Source organism: Monodelphis domestica, chromosome 8, assembly GCF_027887165.1.
Source record: "Monodelphis domestica isolate mMonDom1 chromosome 8, mMonDom1.pri, whole genome shotgun sequence".
NCBI lineage: Eukaryota > Metazoa > Chordata > Mammalia > Didelphimorphia > Didelphidae > Monodelphis > Monodelphis domestica.
In genome coordinates, this window is record NC_077234.1 from 165,971,400 (window position 1) to 165,985,587 (window position 14,188).

At 38.6% G+C, this 14,188-nt stretch overlaps 1 protein-coding gene, 1 long non-coding RNA gene and 1 pseudogene across 3 annotated transcripts in view; 2 read left to right on the forward strand and 1 right to left on the reverse strand.

Annotated features, from left to right (window-relative positions):
- Positions 1-14,188, forward strand: part of PCCA (propionyl-CoA carboxylase subunit alpha) — a 569,394-nt gene that overhangs the window by 215,047 nt on the left and 340,159 nt on the right. The gene's annotated exons all lie outside the window — the stretch shown is intronic.
- Positions 1-14,188, reverse strand: part of LOC103092279 (uncharacterized) — a 48,501-nt gene that overhangs the window by 13,126 nt on the left and 21,187 nt on the right. The gene's annotated exons all lie outside the window — the stretch shown is intronic.
- Positions 6,963-12,602, forward strand: LOC130455841 (5-azacytidine-induced protein 2-like; annotated as a pseudogene).

Sequence of the window (14,188 nt, forward strand, 5' to 3'; positions counted from 1 at the left end):
AAAATATTTTTAGTATATTTCCCCTTCTTTCTACTTATACAGCCAAAATTATAGTTCAGGGCCTCAGCATCTCTTTCCTGAATTATGACAATTGCCTTCTAAGAGTCTCTTTGCTTCATGTTTCTCCCCACTCTGGTTTATCCTTCACTTAGATGCTGCATGGTTTTTCTAAAGTATAAGCCTGATTATATCACCCTTCTTCTCATTGAGTTCTAGGGGCTTCCTTTTACCTACAACATCAATTATAATGACTTTTTTGGGCATTTAAATCTCTTTATAACTTGACCCCTTTCTTTCCAGCCTTTGATACCTTACTCCTTTCTGTAAGTGTTGCGGCATTCTGGCTTATTTACAGTTTTCACTTTGTATTGGTTCATAGAAGTCATCCAAGGTTTCTCTCCATTATTTCTTATAGCTCAATAATATTTCATCACATTTGTGTACTATAAAGGGTAAAATTTATGGTTGAACTGATTATTTAAGAGTATCGTTACCAGGAATTAATTACTTAATTAAATAGGGAAAGTAAAAGTAAAGAGAGAGAGAGAGAGAGAGAGAGAGAGGGAGAGGGAGAGGGAGAGGGAGTGAGTGAGAGTCAGTCCGAAACAGGTAGGGCTTCAGAGGCCCCAGCAAAGGGGGTTGGGGGCACAGAGGATTAATTAAACAATGTTTGCAGCCATGAGGTCTCCTCCAAGAGGACGGGTTTCTCTGGAGGCCAGAGGTCAGTGCCTCCAGAAAAGCCCAGGAATCTCAGTCAGCCTTTTTCACTCACCCACATGTCAGTCCAAAGGGAAGCAGTCTGAGGTCTCAAGCCTGAGCCTCCTCCAAGGCCAAGTTCAAAGGCAAAATACCCCTTCACAGGAAGTTACCACCAAATTTAAAGACAGTTCTTTGCATCACTTCCTGTGCCTTTGGTCCACTTTTACGTGTACCAATGGTGGCTTTAACTTTGCTTTGGACTGTGGAAAACATGGCCACTTAATGCTAAATTGCAGAAACTGGAATCAGGTATTCAATAACATGAATTTTAGGAGAAATAACAGGTATAACAATCAAAATTATAATAAAAACAATGACAGAAATAATACTCCAAATGAAACAAATGATAATACACAACAAAATGCCCCAACAACAATATATTAAAAAGTGGAGCTTGTTCACACTATACCCAGGGTGAAAATTCCCCTCAGCATGGGGCACCCCAGAAAAATGCCCAAGCATCTTTATGAAGGTGTGATGGGGGGGCGGGGTGGTGAGGGCTTTGGAATCAAAAAGTGAAACCTTTGATTTCTAGACCTTGATATTTTATTGCCAATTATCCCTATATGTTCCCCACCCCATGTAACCCTAAAAGTGGGAAATTCATACTATGATTGTCTTTTAGGCACTAGAGTATCTAGATCAGTCCTGGTGAGCAAACCAGATGCAAACTGTAACTCTATTGGCTCTCTAAACGAAGTAGGTGTATCAGGAACACCCCAAAAAGTCCCAAAACTTTCTTCTCGCATGGTATGCATGGGACCCCTAAATGTAGAACATTCTTTTCTTTTAATGCCTGGATCCCACACAAATTTGCTGGGAAGGGATCTATTATGTAAACTTAAAGCCACAATATTTTGTGCTCCAGATGACTCTATGTCATTAGAAATACCTGAGGAAACTTTAAATTTTTTCCTTGTACTTCTCCCAGAGAGCCAGGAGGTTAACAAGCCTCTCACTTCTGAAATACCTCCTGATATACCTAAGTGTCTTTGGGCCACATCTTCTTACGATGTAGGCTTACTTAAATCAGCTGTTGCTGTTCAGATTAAGACAAGAGGTAGGCCAGCTCCCTCCTTTCCTCCACACCCTTTATCAATACTTTAACTTGCTTGTCTATTTCCCAATTTATTGGGACTCTCTCTGATTCTCATTCTTTGCTGCCTCAAACAGTGATAAATATTTTTGTGCATCTATAGAAATTTTTTGCTTAGGACTCATTCTTCCTTAATTTACCCTCCCTCTGTTCCCCCAACTTCTCATTATCCTCATTCCTATCTATTTCTCTGTGTAATATATTTGTATCCTAAATTATGTTCATGCATGTGTCAGTCAGCAAACATTTGTTAAATACCTATAGTTTTCTAGGCATTGTGACAAGGGCTAGGGGTACAAATAGAAAGAAAGACCATTTCTAAAGGATTTTACAAGATTTCAGTCTACTTGGGGGAAGAAAATAGACAAAAGGAAGTTGAAAGGGGGTAGAGAAGGGGGAGAGGGAAGGAAGGAACCCAGCAAGATTTTGTACTTCATATATCAGCCTGTTAATTTCCTTTCCATTTATTTCTTCTATATATCTCTTATGTCTTCTTCATTTTTTCCTCAAATGCTCCTTTTCATATATAAAAAGCTATTTTTATGCTTAAAAAAAACCTTTTGCTTTATAATTTCCAAGAAATCTAATTGAGTTTATGCCCCATTTTCCTTTGAGACTTTGCTTTTAGATGTTTTAGAGTCATTTTTAGAGTCTGGGTTTAAGCCTTGTACTTCCTTGCCAATATAATAGCTCTTTATGATAGCATTCATATTTTGTTTGCTGATTCTTCCAACTTGCTTCCTGACTTTGGACTTATTAAGGCTAAGCTTTGTTGCAATTTGGCTGGCTGTATTGCTGCTTTCTTGGTTGGAATATCGAGGGTTATGTTATTTTGTGATTTTAGTGTCAGACTGGGGACCTATAAGCTTTCTGTGCTCCTCCGATTGTTGCCCTCCTTGTCTGTTCTATGCAAGTTCCTGGTTTGGGGTTTAAGAATACACTGCCTACTGGACTCTGTCCCTGTTAGCCAGCTAGTGAGCCCTTTTAGTTCAAAGTGCTGGAGGTAGAGGCTTCTTCCTTTTCTGGCATTCCTGCCCTGGTTATTCCTCTGCAGTTGTGCTGGGTACTGGAACTGAGACCCCACTATGTTTCATCTCCTTGACTTGACTTGACATCTCCCATCCCTAAAATGCATCTCCTTTTCATGTTTGCCTATTAGAAACCTTTCCTCAAAGTTTTGCTCAGGATCCATCTCCTGTTAATACTTACCCTGATCCTACTACATTGCTAGTATTTTCCTTTGAAATTACTTTGTGTTTACTTAATATACATTGGGTTTACTTTCCTGTGTACACACTGTAGACCACCTGCTCTGGGCTCTCCCTTACTGAGGTCATTTTCCTGCTAACTTCTGTTCATTACTGGGGAAAAACAATGAGATGCCTTAAAGTCAATTCTTTTACAGGTCCTGTGCTCTTTTCCTTGATGCTAGATCAGAGAGTTGTTGCCATATACTTGAGCTATCTTGTGTGGACAATGCTGGCACTTGAGTCCTCCTATCTTGTGGTATAACTGAGGCTGATCCCTGGAAAAGGAATTCTATGGCCCTATGCTACCCTTGTGCTTGTTCAGAAGGAGCTCCTTCTGTGGTCTGATTGCATTTTTGTGATGGGAGACAGATATCAAGGAATGCAAAAACAAAAAAACAATCAAGGCAGAGACTTTTCTAGACCCATATCTGTGCTGCTTCTCATGTGATTGCAGATCTTTTTCACTGGCATTAGAGAAATTCTCCTGAGCCTGGAGCTCTTTACTTCCTGAGTCCCTCACAAGAAATTCCAAAGAGAAGGAGAATTATTTTTACTTCACATCTCAGACTGAGTGTGAATTAAACTTATTCAGATGCCTACTTGTCTTCAGCTAATTAAATGGGGATACATTAGGCATATTTGTCTGTATCCACAATTCTAAAAATGTTTCTAGGTTCTTGGAGAGAATTAAAAAAAATAATTCATTTATAATATTTTCCATGGTTACATTATTCATGTTCTTTCCCTATCTTCTTTCTTCCCTCCTTCCAGAGCCGACAAGCAGTTCCACAGGGTTATACATGTATCATTGTTCAAAACCTATTTCCATGATATTCAATTTTCAATAGAGTTGTCATTTAAAGTCATAATCCCCAATTATATCCCCATCGAACCATGTGATTGATCATATGTTTTTCTTCTGAGTTTTGCTCCCACAGTTCTATCTCTGAATGTGGATAGTATTCTTTCTCCTTGGCGCTCAGAATTGTCCTGGATCATTGCATTGCTACTAGTAGAGAAGTCCATTACATTTGATTGTGCCATAATGCATCACACACTGTGTTCAGTGTTCTCTGGGTTCTGCTCCTTTGGCTCTGCATCAATTCCTGGAGGTCTTTCCAGTTCCCCTGGAAATCCTCCTGGAGAGAATTGTTCTTTCAAGTGTTTCCGCTAATGGCTTGTATCAAAGAATTACAACAAAATCAAAGCCATAAAGTTATGGTTAGTCTCTCAAATTCCAAATAAAAAAAAAAACAAGCAAAAAATTAGTTTTTTCAGTACAATTGTTAGACTCCTAAAATTCCAGCTATTTGCTTTTGTCTTATATATCACAATTAGTAATCAGAGATTAGTCCATCAGGTGGCTGGCTAAACACATAAAATTAGAGGACTGAGAAGTACCAAAAAGTCATTCAAAACTATTTTATACAATATGTCATATTTAAAGCTGCTAAAATCCTTCTTCTAAAATCCTTGGATGATAATGACATTTAGCAAAATGAAGGCATCAAATTGGTTCATCTACAGAGTACAACTCCTGAATTTATCCTTTCCCAATGAAAGGAAAATCTCTTTTCTGTTCTCTGCATCCTAGACTTCTAATTTAATTTCTTCAGTTTACCATTTTGAAGGTGAACTGAGGTCCAAAGAGGTCCCCTAGTAGAAATTGGAAGAGGCTTAAATCAGTCTGGAAGGCCCAGTAAAATCAGAAGGCCTAAAACAAAATTTGGTAAGTAAATCTTCAAAAAATATTTTTTTGAAAAATTTAGTTATTTAATTTAGAATATTTTTTATGGTTACATGACTCATATTCTTTCTCTCACCCCTCTTCACTCCCCTCCCGTAGCCAATGAGTAATGCTACTGGGTTTTACATGTGTCATTGATCAAGACCTATTTCCATATTGTTAATATTTGCATTAGGGTAATCACTTAGAGTTGACATCCCCAGTCATATCCCCATCAACTCATGTGATCAAGCAGTTGTTTTTCTTCTGTGTTTCTACTTTTACAGTTCTTTCTCTGGATGTGGATAGCATTCCTTCTCATAAATTCCTCCGGATTGTCCTGAATCATTGCATTGCTGCTAGTAGCAAAAGATTTGATCTCTTTCTGAATAGCCCATAGTAAGTTTTTTCTCTAATGTACCAGAAGTGGAGGATGCTTTTAGTAAGCAACCACCATTTGCAGAGGAATTGAGGCATTTGAAGGTTCATCTTCTCTGACAGTGCTCATCTCCTCCTTCAAGGAGCTCATTATGTTCTAGCCTCTGCCAGTCTATGACAGTTCAATTAGTGGCTCTGATTGTGTCCAGACACCTAATAGTTTTGGTTCAATATTGGAACAACACTAGACAATCATTCTTTTAGGAATTCATATGAAAATTTATTTAGCTTTAGCAGGAGGTGACTGTTTAATAAAGTTAGGCATTGGGAAACCCTTGAGTTGATTCAGATAAGCTATCAAATCAATAGCCAAGTATCTGAAAGCTTCTCCATCTCCTACTGACTACTCTGTATTCAGGTTATAAGGAATTGAAGTCAACAAGTCTCAAGGAATGTCTCAGTATTTTTTAAGGAAAAGCCCAATCTGACTTTCATGGGAGGAAAGGTTAGAATATTGCTCCAAGAATTTATTTACTTTGTTTGAAGATTCTATTTTATTTTTGTCTATTTATTGACCCTTAAATTCTTGTTGAGTGAATTGAATAAATGAATATTATTTCATGAATAATTTTATAGCTTTTATGGTGTTCTAGTATTTGAAACATATAGTAACAATACAGAACACTTTATTGTGCTTTTGGAAAAAGCCATTTTGTCCAATTTTTGCTGATTTTTATGTTTAAGGTACTTTGCTATAGTTTATATGTGCTTCTGTCTTCTACATTTTTATATTCATATAGAAATGTAAAAGTAGCTTTTAATATCCAACAATAAATGAAAAGTAGGAAATAAATTTTCTAGGCAGTAAGTAACTTAGTGGTTAAGAGGAAACAAAGATTTTTGGCTAACAATCAGGAAAAGTTCATCAGGATTTTCAGTTTTCACAGGGTCTTGAAGATTGGTTAAGATTTGGATATATTGCTAGAAAAAGAAAGACCATTCCAAATCAGTGAACATTGGTACTGAATTAGGAAAGTCTCCAATTAAGTAATTTTGAACTTTTAAATATAAACTCTTGTTCTCTTTTCCCAACTGATTAATTAACTTTTTTAAAAAATAAATAAATATTGGGGGCAGCTGGGTGGCTCAGTGGATTGAGAGTCAGGCCTAGAGATGGGAGGTCCTAGGTTAAAATCTGGCCTCAGACACTGTGTGACCCTGGGCAAGTCACTTAACCCCCATTGCCTAGCCCTTACACAGTATTGACTCCAAGATGAAAAGTAAGGGCCTAAAAATAAATAAATAAATATTTCTATTAAATAAACCAAGCGAATTGTATTTATTCTTTACAATTATAGTACTCTTTAATGTAGAAGTTGTCAGGTGTTGTGTAATACTGACTGTCCCTACCTCATATTTGAATTGTTTTCTTCTGGCTGCTTGTACTGCTTTCCCCTTGGTCTGGGAGATTTTGAATTTTGCTATAATAGCCCTCAGATATTTTATTTTAAGATCTCTTTCAGGAGGTGATTGATGGGTTCTTTCAATGTTTATCCCCTTGCCCCTTATTTAAGGATATCAGGGCAGTTTTCTCTGATGTTTTCTTGTAATATGATGTCCAGACTTTTTTTTTGTTTGTTTTAGTTTTTTTTTTTAAATTACAGCTTTCAATACAGCTTTCAAGTATTTTGGTAATTCTTAGATTGCCTCCACTGGATCTGTTTTCAAGGTCAGTTTTTTTTCCACTGATGTATTTCACATTTTCTTCTATTGTTTCATTCATTACATTTTGTCATATTGTTTCCTGATGGAGTCAAAGGCTTCCATTAGCTCAATTCTAATTTTTAGAGAGTTATTTTTTTCCTTTAGCTTTTGTCTTTACTTTTGGCACTTTCTAGTCTTTAGGAAGTCATTTTCTTTGATGTTTTTTTTTGCGGGGGACACCCTTTTCATTTTACCCACTGTAGTTTTTAGGGAGTGGTTTTCTGTAGTGTTTTTTTTTTTGTCTCCATTTCCATTTGGCCTATTCTGTTTTCAAGTCATTGAATTTTGCATCATTTCTTTTAGTATTTGATTTTTAAAATTCTTTTCAAGTTATTCCAGGGATTCTTTTGGGGCCTGACATCCTTTCTCACTTTCCTTTGGGGCTTCACAGTTGTGTGTGTGCATTTGTCTGTGTTTACATTTCTGACTTTTGAGTTTATATTTTATTCTTCCCTGTCATCAAAGTAACTTTCTATCGTTAGGTTTTTTTCTTCATCTTTTGCTCATTTTTCTAGTTGTTATTGCCCCCACCCCTTATTACCTTGTCTTTATGTTAAGGTTTTGCTCCTGGGATAGATGGAGCACTAATCCAAGCTTTCAGTGTAACCTTCCCTATTGCTTGGGGTAGACCCAGCTATGATTGGGCCTGTCACTTGCATTTTGAGGAAGTGGCCTGGCTGACTTCTTGTGGAGAGGATTGAAGTAGTTTTTTCCAGCTGAATTCCTCTTCCCTATGCTATTGTTTTCCCTTTTATCTTTTGTGCTTAGCTGTTCTTTGTTCTATCAGTTGGTTGTCTCAGGCCACATGGGCTGTTCCCATGTTCTGCTGTTTCATTGTTCAGTCCGTGTGGAAGCATAGGGCTGGCATAGAGCTGCTTTCCCACTCTGCTATTTTGTTGCCTCAGGCCACTTGTAGCATTTTGGGGAGGATCAGGTTTTGATGTCTCCTTTGGGGGCCCCACTTCCTGGGCTGTTTTCCCTTCTCACCCTAATGAGACATCTCTCCTGCTTTCCTTTGTTTTGAGGCACTTTATTTTATGCTACTGCATGTTTGGAGGGTTTGGGTGAACTAAGGATCCATTACCCTGCCATCTTAGTGGCCAGCCCACCACAGTACTTTTATTCCATTTTGGAGAAGAAATCTTTCTTTTTTTTAAACCAAATGTCCCATTTCGTTAATATGCTGTTTATCCTGTGACTTGCAAGAGAAGTGAATGAAATGCTTTCAGTTTTTGTTCTAGCCTTTAATATGATTTTCTTTCTTTGGCCTCAATTCATCATGTTCATCCCCACAAATTTCTTTTAAGCTTTTTTGAGTTTATCGCTTGCCAGTTTTTCTTGGTTCTTTCAGATGGATTATTGTTGATCCTCTTCATTTTTTATATAAATTATATTAAGTGGGCAGGAGCGCGCTCACTGTGGGGCTGCGCCTGCTGCCCTATCCCTACCCCTCAGTGGCTGTGCCCAGCGAGGAAGCGGAAGTGGCTGGGATGGAGGCCTAGGTAGGTTCCCGGGTGGCATGGGTGTGGGAAGCCTGAGGCCTGCCCTAGCTGGTGCGGCGGCCCCATGGAAGCCGGAAGCCCGCCGTGACCCCACTGACCTGGGGTGTTCTTGGTTTGCTCAGCATGTAGTGGAAACTGAAAGTGCCAATGAGGCGCTATCATGGATGCACTAATTGAAGATGACATCTGTATTCTGAACCATGAAAAGACTCAGAGAAGAGATGCTGTGACTCCGATGTCAATCTATACAGGAGATGAATCTATGGCTTCACATTTTGCCCTTCTCCCTGCTTATGAGGACATCAAAAAAAGACTTTTAGGATTCAGAGAAAGAAAATTCCCTCCTAAAGAAAAGAATAAGATTTCTGGAAGAAAAGCTTCTTGAAACACGATTAGATGAAGAAACCAGTTCAGTGGGAAGAGAAAGAGTAAATAAGGCCTATCATGCTTATCAGGAGGTCTGCCTGGACAGAGATAATTTGAAAAGCAAATTGGATAAAATGAATAAAGTCAACTCTGAATCTTTGAAAGTATTAAATGAACAGCTCCAGACTAAGGAAGTAGAACTCCTCCAGCTCAGGACAGAGGTTGAGACTCAGCAAGTTCTGAGGAACCTAAATTGACCTTCATTGAACTGGGAGGTGGAAAAGTTGAGCAGTGGCCTGATGATCCATGGTTTGGAACAGAAGCTGGAGATAATGAAAAAGGAATGTGCCAAACACAAGGATCAGTCTCAGGAAGACAATCTCAATAAAATGGACTTCCAAAGGCCAAGCATTCCAAGTGATAACATCCACTGTGCCTACCTCAAGAGAGAAATGTCTAATTTACATCTTGTGACTCAAGTGCAATCTGAACTACTAAGAAAATTCAGAACTCCATCTACAATCAAGAAAGCTTGTGCTCCAGTCCAGTGTGTTGAAGACCTCGCGAAGGACTATACAAAATTACATTTGACGTCTTTGACTGCAACCTACAAAAGACATGCTCCTCTTTCGCCACATGGCAAAGTTCTCTGTGGTCCCATGGGCTCCCCTTTGCCTGGAGATACAAAGATTTTATTAGAGAGAGCCAGTCTCCAGTCATGGGCAGATAACGAGAGAGTCATTCCAAGTGGTGGCATAAACTTTCAGGAACAGAATTCCTGTGGCAGAAGTTCTTTAGAAGACAATTCATGGGTATTCCCAAGCCCCCCAAAATCCAGTGAGACAGTATTTGGGGAAAGTAAAAGCAAAACATCATCTTCTAACCTGCAGCACCTGGATCAACATAATCAAAACTGCCTTTACAAGAACTAATTCAGAAGATAGTCATGGCCTCTGGGGAAGAGCTGTCAGCATTGGGAGGGACCTTTCCTGATGGTTGAACTGAAAGTAAATTTGGATGATTCCATTGTGGCATGGTGTTCTGTGACCATCCTCAATTTCCAGAACACTTGAATTTGCACAAAGGGTCCTGCAATCACATAGATAAAAGTGTTTCTTTCAGTATAGAGTAAAACAGCTATGCTAACCAGCTCTATTTTAGCTCAGTATAGTGTGAGATTTAAAATGGTTGATGTCTTAAACTGTAGTGAGTTAAAATGGTAGAAGATATAAATTGTGATAGATATAAGAGAGGGTGAGTAAATTTGACCACAGAAAATATGTTTCACTACAGTGTCTTGGTTTTTAAATCAAATATAAGGTGGTCACCAGGGAAATATTCCCAATTATTCAAATACCCAAGTCAACTGGGTTTTATAGAGATTTTTAATTAATAATATAATGAGGAATTAGAGAAAGAGAGAAAGAGTAGGAAAGGAATAATTATGAAGGGCCTCAAGCCAATATGGCCTAGACCTGAGTCTTAAGAGAGAGAATCAGTTAGTCTTTTAACACTCACCACAAGGTCTGCCTAAACAAGGATTCTAGTGACACCAGGCCAGCTCCATCTCAGCTGACTTCACCAGAGAGCCTTCCAGCCAGAGACTGTTCCAAAGGGCCTCTCTCCAGAGCCTCCAGAGGGACAGAGCCCCCTTAGAGGAGCTCCAGCAAGACATCCTTAGAGATTGTCCTCCAAGAGCTTCCTTTCTCCAGAGCCTCTCTCAAGAGATTCTTCCCTAGCAATCCTCATCAGAGATCCTCCAAAAGGATTTCTCCAAAAGGATATATCCTCAAGAGATTCTGCTTTTTCTTATATAGGGGTTTTTCTCCCATGTCACCTCCCCTAAGTCCCTACATCTACCAATCACTGTAGATGCTTTCCAAAGGACTGCCCATCTAAATTCCTGCTAAGTCGACCAATCTCCTCAGTAAGTCTGAATCAGAAAAAATGCTGCTGTGTCAACCAATTTCCTCAGTAAGTCTGAACGAGAGAAAACACAGCTGAGTCAACTAATCTCATCAAGAGAAAACTTGCCCGACCCTTTTAGGTACCTAGCATCCCATTGTATCAATTCTAAAAACAGGCCTGGCTCAAAGAACTTGCTTTATTATAAACATGGGTCCAAGTACTTTCATTGTTTAGCAAGGAGTTTTCTCTCCTAAAGCAGTCTTAAGTACGGGTAGAGTAGGGGTCCTCCCATAGCAAGGAGTTTTCTCCCCTAAAGCAGTCTTAAGTACAGTTGGAGTAGAGGTCCTCCCATTTCTGATCCTGGCGAGTTCTCACATCAAAATGGGGAATGTTTCTCAGTAGGGAATTTGTTCCAATTAAGAATTCCCTGATGGGGAAATTTTTAACATTCACAAGTCTCAGAGATTTCAAGATTTACAATAGACACATGCACTACTTAATAAACAACAGAGATTCCCTTAGTGATTTAAAAAGACAACTCTACCTTTGATAACAGTGGCTGTAGATTTAGGCATCTCAGGTAAAGAAAAAGGATAGAACTAGTTTTTGAGCTTGAGTTCAGAAATATAGGACCAAGATTTATAAGGTGTCTAAATCATAAATATGTTTCACTCACAAGAGTAGAAAGGTTGATGGAAGTTTTGGTTCAAATAATGTAAATTACATTTTAAAAAAGACTAAGGGAACAGCAACTAATAAAATGTATTTCAATTCCCATTGGTCTTTTTATGAATATGTCTAAATTGTGAAAATATTAGTATGGAACAACTTCTATGGATAATCCATTTCGGGCTAACATTTGAGTTCAAATTTTTAGAATTAAAATTGTTGTCTAAGCCCAATGGTGCTTATTACTGTGAGAATTAAGAGAGAGGAGAAAATTATTCAGGAGACAAACCAAAATTAGAATACCCCTGACTGGCCAATTCAGGATCCATTTTCAGGAATTTGAACTGTGAGGAAGGTTACAACAAACTACTCAGGAAGTCAGGCAATGTTAAAAACAATGAGGGAGTGCTCAGACAGGCCAGGGACTTGGACAAAAATTTGAGAAACTGAGGCAAGAGAGTGGAGAAACTCCTCTACATTCATGGACAGGCTTATAGAAATGGGAGAATGGTATATAGACCTGGACATAACAAAAGAAGGGATGTATGCCGTTTAAGGAGACAATTTATAAAAAATAACCTGTGCAGTGGTTAAGGACTATTTCAAAATGCAGTGCCCAGACTGGAACACTATGGAACTGGATGAATTAAGGCATGTAGCAATGTATATTTCTAATGCAGACAAGGAAAGATGTGATGAGGGAAACAATGAACTGGTAGAAGAGCTAACAAAAGAGATAAGAAGTTTAAAATTCAAATTGAATAAGGTGGGAAAAGGCGAAACAAATGTGGGCTTGGCTGTTGTTAGGGAATATAGACCACTAAGATGATTTAGTGCTTAGGAACCTACATGTTACATGTGTGGGAAGAAAGGACACCTGATGAGGGACTGCAGATGTTGGGGTCAAGTGTTTAGACAAAATGGGAATAACTTTAGAGGAAATTATTTTTGGTACAACAACAGTTTTAGAAATGGCAGTAGGTACAACTGAGGCAATTGGTATGGGTACAGTGGGTACCAGGATAGATAGTGACCAGGGGAATAACCAAACTGAAACAATTCAATCATAAAATTATTTAAGAAATAGTACACATCCAGAATATTCCCAAGTTTTAAATACAAAAACCCAGAGACAAGAATCCCAAACATAGCCTGTGTTCCTGTACCCACATTGGTAAGATCACAAATGCTCACCATTACTTTTGTGTGATTTTAATTCTGTTTATAACCCAGACCACTCAGTCACTGGAACCAATGGAATTCAATAGCTCCCTAGAGGATTCAAGTTAAAAGTAAGATTTTTTTAAATTAAAAAAAAAAAAGACAAAATAATTGGAAAGCTCTGTGTGTGTGTGTGTGTGTGTGTGTGTGTGTGTGTGAAAACTACCCATTATTAATTGGGTGATAGATGGAATCAGGTAGAAATTGTTTTATGATTTCAGACATATCGGTATGTTAAGAGGTGCATGTGAGTATTCAAATGTGTGTGTAACTGGCAAAAGGAATAAATTGTCCACAAGTGAAAAAAAATTATATTAAAGGCCATAAATATTTTGGTAAAAATTCAATATCTATTTGTTACTTGAATGTAAAGATTTTCCACATGACTTTCTGTTTTTACAGTTAACTTCAACTCATGAATAAATTGTAAATTATTTAAGGCATACAATTTTTAGATTTGGAAATAATCAGATTATTTTTGATGAAAAATATTGAGGTATTTAGACCATTTATTCTTTTCTTTGAACTCGCCTACTATTTCTGGGGAAGATAGGGGAAACTCTTATGAATAAAATGATTATCTTCTCTGTATATGTTGGGACATGATTTTAGCTTTTCATTTTGTTGTATAAGTATACAGAAATCTTTCCTAAAACCTTTTTTAGTCTGAATAAAGCAGCATTTGCCTTCATTTTATAGGAATCTTTAGTTATCAAGTTCTTTTGTTTAAATATTTCACTTATGTGGTCATCCGGGTAAGCATGGAGGCAGTCTATATGCGAGACACTTCTTCTCCCCAGTACACACCAACAAAGACTACCTCAAAATATCTTAAAAATCATTTTCAGAAGAACGGAGGAATTGTACAGTAGGGCGCAGCATTGAAGGTACGTGTGATTTGGGCATTTCCACACTTTAAGGGGGTGAAAAAGCTTCCACCCAAACATGAGCTGATCTACCCTTCCCCACCCCACCTGCAGAGCCAGAGCCAGCGCACGCCAGAACCAGCGAACGAGCGAGGGGCACCTCTAGAGTGAGCAAGGGGCACCTCTAGGTCCTTGAGAGCTGATTAGGACCGCTGGAGACCTACCCCTGAAAGCAACTAGACAGGAAACCATGGCACGTGAGGGATCGCAGACCTTAGGTGCTCAGAGAGAGCCAGAGCGTATGCCAGAATCAGTAAGTGAGCGAGGAGCACCTCCTGAGTGAGCAAGGAGCAATTCTAGATCCTTGGGAGCTGATTAGGATGGCTGGGCATCTCCCTCTGAAAGCAGCTAGACTGGAAACCCAGGCAGGCAGGGGAGTACAGACCATGGGCACCCCTGGGAAGTAGCACAGAGAAGAGCTGCAAAGGACTGTGGAGATTCAAGAACTTGTATCAGGCAAACTCCTTGCTGCTTAACTCCATACAAGAGAACCTGCCCAGCTCACTCAGATTTCTTTTTCTCTCTTTTTTTTTGGTGCCATGCTTTTTATTCAAATAAAAAGGGGGAAAATACACAATACCAGGAAATGAACAATATGACAATATTTTACAGCACAGCATCTG